We start from the raw sequence: 7885 nt of genomic DNA on the forward strand, positions 1-7885 counted from the left end.
TATATATATATATATAAGAGTCATCTTTTTGTTTATAATAAATATCTATGTACTTTATACTAAGTCTTATACTTTATACTCAGAATAAAATATAAAAGACTTATTTTATATTTTATTCTGAGCTATTTGATTTGACATGAAGTATAAGAAGATACTAGAAATACATCAAGAGTACTGAAACTCACTAACTGAATACAAATGTTACATCCATTTCCCAAACTGCAATAGTCTGCAGATTCAAGTATTTTGCTTCAAGTTATTCATTCAAAGTTTAGTGTTTTATACGTTTCTTTTTCAGTTTGCCCGTATTTTTCTCCTACTTTTTTTCAAACATATTTCCAACCTAGGCATTGAATAATACTTATATCACTCCGTTACAGGAGGGATAGCTTATTTGTTCAGTTGGATAAAAAATCGTGCTTAAATAATTATAATTACTAATTACTTAAGCCGTCGTTAAAATATTATGTAGATGAACCAAAACAGTCAAAAATGATTTATTTAAAATGATTGACCGTGATTTAATTCACAAAAAATTTAAGCGCGATGTTTTGTCGAACTGAACAAATAGGCCATGCCTGTAGCTGATTGATAAAAATATTATACAATGCTTAGGTCGGAAATACGTTTAAAAAAAGTAGGCGAAAAATAATAACCAAATTGAAAAAGCAACGTAAATTATTAAAACAGTAACCTTTGTATAAATAACTTAAAACAAAATACGTAAAAAAATAAGGTAAATTAAATAATTATTATGATCTATTACTGAAGCTTTGTCGATGCGTTGTTGACGTGGCGATGTCGAAATTTCCCTTACGAAAATTTAAGCTATATTTGAGGTTGTTTCAGTGTACTTTTGAGGTATAGAGGTTGTTTTGAGGTATATATAAGCAATATTTGAGGTTGCTGAGAAAACAACCATAAATATTATACCTCGTAAAGGTTGCAATTAAGGGGTACGAGGTTGTTTTGCATACACTTCAGCTCATTTTGAGGTTGTTTAAAATTAATTTCACAGCAACTAGGCTGAAGATATGCAAGTTGTTTTTCTGATTCAATATTTTCAAGATATGCAAGCTGTTTATCTGATACTTATAACAAAAAAGGTATTTATGAGGTATAAAAAATTTGCCTTATTTCAACTAAAGAGAGTGAGGTATTTATTGAGGTATATGAAGTCCTTTTATTTCCACCTAAGCTTATTTTGAGGTTGCATTAATTTCACTTCATATCAACCAGATTGATAAAGTAATTTCTAAGATAGACCAGGTTGATTTTCTGACTTGTAACCGAAGAGGTATTTATGAGGCAGTGATGGGCATCATTCACGGTAATTTTATTCATGACTAAATTAAGTCAGAATAAATTTACTCTGAATGATTATTCATATACAAATTTAGTCATTATTCATCATTCATTATGCAAATTTATGTAAATTTTTTAATAATTATTGATGAATATATTCATTAGTCAAGACTAATTTTTATGATTAAAATCTTGAATAATCAGCGAAAGATGCGAGCATTATGTTATTTTCAGTACAAGTTGCTCGTCGATTACAGTAATCGATTATAAATGTAATTATTTATAGATAATGATTGCTTAGTAATTAACTACTCGCAATGATGAAAATGATTACAAGAAATCACACTAACAAATAATTATTATTTCTCATCACAATCGGCTATGATTATTTATGATTACAGATAATCAGATTTACAAATAATCAAGCCCTGGGATTTCAAGCAATTGTGAATACTTGTAATTATATAGTAAGATTGCAAGAAATCATAAATACAAGTTATCATAATCTAACAATTACAAGTAACCCTAAATTGAAGTAATTTTATATATATATAATTACTACACGATTAGATGTAATCATAATTTCTAGTGGGTTTGATTACATTTTAATAGGGATTGTAGGTAATTGAATACTTTTAAAACAATGTATAAATTGTATAAATAACTCCATTAAATAAATTGTTTAGTTTATTATTGTTTGGTTTATTAAATGAAAACTTATTAAATGAATTACATACGAAAATAAATACACGAATAAGATTATATTGTGATTACTTGTAATCACAATGAGAAACAATTGCGAGTGATTATGGTTGAGTAATCTAAATATATAATTACGTGTAATCATGATTACATGCATTTGTGATTGCACGTAATTGCCAGTGCATGTAATTAAAATATACGATTATAAGTAATTACGATTGCATACTAATATATGCTTATTCAGTTCGTATGTATTATATATGAATGTATGTTTGTATGTGTTAACATATTTTTCTCTTCGTAGAATGAACGTATATAAATACAATTTATTAATGTACGAGCAATGCATATCAGTTCGTATGTATGTAGACGTACATATGTATATATAGCGTACGTACAATAGCTCATACATAGATATATTTTAAAGTCATTCAATATTTGTACGTATGCATGTGCATTTATTTACGTACGTAAGTATTAGATATATGTACAGTTTAAATACAATGTACGTATATATGCACAACGTTATTTGCATATACATTATACGTAGATAATTTTACGCATGATATGCACGTAAACATGTATGTACGTACGTAGAGAAAATATATATATATATACATATACGTGTATTTATGCACTCAAGTACATTGATAGCATAAATATAGGCATGTACGAGCGTTGTATGTGCGCGTAAGAACTGTTTTATTCAAGATATATGTGCATATTTGTGCATATAAAATTTATGTACAAACATATATGGTTTGTACGTGTATTTTATGTTCATATGTATGTACCCACATATCTATGCACGGTCCTAAAAAAAAAGGAATCTCCCGGAATAACTTACGTTCCAATGATCGTATTTTCACGTATTTAGTGCCATTCTTAATGGTTTCTGGGTGTGACCTCAAATATGCTATTGTTTAGCGCTAACTATTAATTAAGTTACGAAATCGGACACAAAAATGTGCTTTCTCTGATTAAACATAGATTTTTTTAACATGTTTGGATTCTTAATCTTTAAAATATAGGGGGTAGCCGCAAACTGGGAAATGTGATCCCTGGTATATGTACCCAAAAGTTCGCGCTCCGTAAACGCTGTAATTTTTCTGGGCATCATTAAGTTTTTTTGAAGAAAAAAAGGTAATAGGTTTCCAACCATTTGGTACTTTTTGTTGAATTACTGCTCCGATAGCCCAACCAGAAGCATCTGTGAGAAGTGCCAGAGGGTAATTCGAATTGGGATAGGCCATTAAAGCAACTTGAGCAATATCTCGTTTACATTTTTCAAAACTTTCTTTGGGTGCATCAGTCCACGACACTTTGCGTCTATCCTTTTTTCTAGATCCTTTCAAAACTTCTTGCAGAGGAGCTTGAATTTTTGCGGCATTCTTTATGTAATTTCGATAGAAATTAACCATTCCTAAGAAGGAGCGAAGTTCGTGTATACCTTCTGGTAAGGGATATTCTACAATTGCTTTAATTTTCTCATGTAGAGTTTTTGACCCCTCAACAAATACATGATAACCTAAAAATTCTATCCTAGGTACTCCCAAAACTGAATTCGAGGACCATATTTATCTACACGCTTAAAAGCTGTTTCAAGGTGTGAACGATGTTATTACTCGCAAGAAGAAGCAATCAACACATCCAAATATTGAAACACAAAGTATAAGCCATAAAAAACTTCATTCATTACATATAGTGACAAAATAAATCTCTGAAAGGTTGTTAGGGCATTTTTTGAGTCCAAAACTCATAACATTAAAAGTCCAAAAGGTGTGATGGTAGCAGTTTTTTCTTTATCTTCGTCTGCTACAGGAATATGAAAATAAGCCTTAAAAAGGTCAGTTTTAAAAATAAAAGTTTTATGTGCTAAAATACAGTGAACTCTCACTTATGCACCGGTGTAAGGGGCCAAGAGAAAAAAGCGCATAAGTGAGAGGCGCATAAGTGAAAAACTTCAAAATTCTGAAACGCATCGTAAATTGCAGTGACAATATGAATAAATATGTTTCTAAAGACTAAATGTTAATATTTATACTGTTTTGGTATTTACTATAATTATACAAAGAAAAAATTTAACATACCTTAAGACAATTTATTTTCTTACAAAATAATCTTAATACATGTTTGTATTTGTTTTTGCCGACGTTATTCAAAAACAGTTTTTTCCAGTTCATATAAATGGGATAAGGGGGAGTTTCAGAAGCAAAATTAAATTGTAAATAGTCAGGAATAGTGTCTAAAGCTTTCAATACTGCTGTGTGATTTGGAGGAACTTTATCATCTCGTCAGTATCATCCACCACGTTCTCATCGTTCACAAGTTTTAGTTAGATTATAAATGAACAGTTCTTCACAAAATATTTGAGTTTATGGGAGGGGGTGAAACATCACATGTTAAATTTCTAAGAAAAGTACTTGACGTCATAATATGCTGCACAATAAATTGTTCAATTACTACTGTCACTAGCACCTCCTTTTATTTACTCATAATGTCCATCTGACTGCAAGTAAGTGATCGCGGTCTCTTTCATCTTTCGTATTCCAGGTCTCTTTTTTTTCTTTCTAGAAAACAGCATGGGAGTAAAGCTAACCTCTGGATAAGAGGAATGGTCATTTTCTTAAAGATGAATAGGCTTTCATTGTTGGTGTAACAGATAAGACACCCTATTCAAAATTCTAGAAAGAATGTCTTTCCAGAAACAGCAAAAATGAAAAGGTCACAGGGGGAAGCAAATTCAATAGGATCTAATATGCATAAAAGAGGTGGTGCATAAGTGAGAGGTCACTGTATGTTGAAAATCTTAAATTCGAGGCATGGCATAACGTTCAGGTACTGTCAAATCATTTAGCCTTCTATAATCGCCACACAGGCAGAAGGAGCCGTCTTTCTTTGTCACTATATGTAAAAGACTTGCCCATTCTGAACTAGAGCATTGAACACATTAAGCACATTTGAACTCGCTAAACACTTTGTATATTACATTTTCAGTTTTATTCTGTATTTTCTTGAATTTTTATTTTCTATTTTTGGCTTGTTTGCTTTATTTTGCATCTTTTTACTTTTTTTTGCTTAATGAGTTTTTCATTTCAATTTGTTTTGGTGCTCCTTACACTATTGATTTAGTTTCTTTGGCTATATTAATGCAATATTAGATAACACTCTTTTCTAGGGATATAATCGTATGAGTTGATGAGGAGATCTAAGGAAAATTAGGATCAAAAGTTCATTCTGCTAAACTGCACATTGCCCAAAATAAGAAACAAACCACCCTGGATAACTTTTGATCTAATGAGCTGATCTTCTAGAACTCAATCTTAATGGTTTGAAGGGGTGAGCTCAAATATATCTAATTATTAAGTTTCAAACTACGAAATCAGACTTAAACTCTAAGAAATTAGATTTATCAAATTTCGAGAACTTTTTAAGCGAATCGAAAACTTTTTGCACACAATTATAACTCATTTATCCAAATTTCATGCAAAATATAACTTTTGGTAATTTTTTTTTAAAAATTATTTAATTTAATAATGGTCGGAAAAACTCAAGTAAGTTTCGTAAAGTACGCAAATTTTTATATTATTTAAAAGAATATAATTTTAAATGGTAAAATACAAAATGTGAGTTCAATCAATCGAATAGTTGCTATAAAATTAAATTTTTGGAAATTTGTTTTCTCAAGATTCGACTGATTCCGCTCAAATTTTGTATTTTGCTAAGTAAAATTATATTCTTATAATTAATGTAAAAATATGTATACCTTACAATTCAACCGTTTTCTACCATTATTTAATAAAATAATAAAAATAATTAGTCTTCACTAAAAGTTATATTTTGAATGAAAATATTGAATAAATGAATTTGCGAAAATTTTTTTCTGTTCGTTCGAAAAGTTCTCGAAATATGGAAAAATACGCAAAAAATAAACTTAACATTAAAGCGTTCAAACATTGAACTGCTCTCCTGACAAAACTATAGGAACCATGTTTCCCATTTTACGGCTATTCCTTCTAATTGGGAGGGAGGCGGGTGTCAGGAACCTTAAATCGTCAAAAAATCTAGGTTCATTTAGAGAAAATACGTTTTTGTACTTTAGATGGATTGATTTCGTAACAAAAAATATCGTCTGCACTAAATAATTAAAATATTTGAAGTCCTCCCCTCAAAGCTCTAGAACATGAAAATCCGATCGAAATTTGTTCAGGTTGGTCCGATTTTTATTTTGCGCACTGAATATACCATTTTTAATCACCAGAATTCTAAAAATATTAATTGAAAGTGGCAACACACTGTGAAAAAAATACACAAATTTTAAAGTATAATTTTGAAGGTACCAAATATCTTTTTTTTTTCCAAGGAAGGAAACAGAAAATTGAACAACAACCAAACAAGTCTGAAACAAATTTTATTTACTGTCACAAAAGCTATTCAAGCATTCATTTGACACAGATTTTTATACAGCATAGCTTTTTCAGTTTACAATTATTTATTAGAAAAAATTTAACGTTTAAAAATTCTTATTACAAATTTTTTAGCTCTGACATGAAGCTTCTGATAAAGCTGAAAAAGGATACCAATTATTGCATTGAAAAAATCGCACAAAGCGATTAGAGATATTCCAAGCCATATTCCTATGTAGCCTCCTAAATTACTCCATAACTCCACACTCTAAAAAATACATATAAATATATACTTTTCATATGTTGTGTCGTTTAGGTAGAACTGGCCTTAAACTTATGTGTTTATCTTTTGACAGAGAATTTTTTCTTAGAATAAATGACCAAATTGGCTCTGATCATTGGAATTTCGAGCTGAAGAACATTACATTTTCTTTCTAAAGCATTTTTAAAGTATATTTCGATTCCTTTGAACAATAATTTATTTTCAACTTTCACTACTTGAATCTTTGTTATTTATTTAAGCCTAATTCCAATTTTTTTATTTCCTTTTTAATTTCTTATGCTGAAAAGAAAAACCTTTTCCAAAATTTAAAATTCTGTGGTTGTTATTGTTTTTAATTCTCTAAAGACTTTTTTTGTGTTTAGGATTGAGCTGGCGAATTTTTGTGTATAATCAAAACCACCAGATAATGTTAAAATTTACAGTTTATTTTTGCTCTAAGGTTAAAAAAATGCTAGGTAGTTTTTAACGAAGCAGATTGGTAATAACTTTGATAAAATTAACAATAAAATATGTTTTTTTTCATCAGTGAAAAAATTGGAAAATGTGGTAAAATTTGTAATTTTATCATATCTTAGAGCATATTATAAAAACCATTTATTCGGTTAAATTTACTTTTCAGTTTTGTATGTTTTACTACATGTGTAGTAATGAGAATTTGAGGTAAACCGTTACCATATGAATGGAAAAATTCTGAAATGAATGAACAGTATTTTTTGGTTAAAAACAGTATTTTTTGGTTTTTAATACTAGAATTATGATTTTTTTTGCTAGAAATGTCATTACCATTTAGTTCGTAATTTTACCAGAATTACTTTCTTTGTGTTTTATTTATTATTATTATTATTATTGTATTATTATTGTATGCTCTTGTATACTAATAATATACTATAATTTTTATCTCAAAGTGAAATGCTCAAATGAATCTACCTTTTCTGGGCGCAGTAAATCTGTCCTCTCACGAAACTAAGAAATGAATATAATTTTTTTTTATAGACTTATCTTATATATTATGTTCCATACCTCTATTTTTATTTTCTTCATACCTTCATAAATATTTATGAGTACATTTGTTAATGGAATACAGAAAGTTGAAATCAAGCAAGTAAAGTATAAAGAGCATTTATAAGATACATAAATGCTAAATAAATAGTGCATATTTGTGATATATATATATATATATATATATACT

General features: G+C 28.9%; 2 long non-coding RNA genes across 2 annotated transcripts in view; both read right to left on the reverse strand.

Moving 5' to 3' along the window:
• Positions 1 to 7885, reverse strand: part of LOC139424998 (uncharacterized) — a 141107-nt gene that overhangs the window by 121422 nt on the left and 11800 nt on the right. The window lies entirely within an intron of this gene.
• Positions 6411 to 7885, reverse strand: part of LOC139426920 (uncharacterized) — a 4589-nt gene continuing 3114 nt past the window's right edge. The window contains exon 3 of the long non-coding RNA XR_011638042.1: positions 6411 to 6681. This is a non-coding gene — a long non-coding RNA (uncharacterized lncRNA). The remainder of the gene's footprint in view (positions 6682 to 7885) is intronic.

The sequence above is a fragment of the Parasteatoda tepidariorum genome, chromosome 1 (assembly GCF_043381705.1).
Source record: "Parasteatoda tepidariorum isolate YZ-2023 chromosome 1, CAS_Ptep_4.0, whole genome shotgun sequence".
NCBI lineage: Eukaryota > Metazoa > Arthropoda > Arachnida > Araneae > Theridiidae > Parasteatoda > Parasteatoda tepidariorum.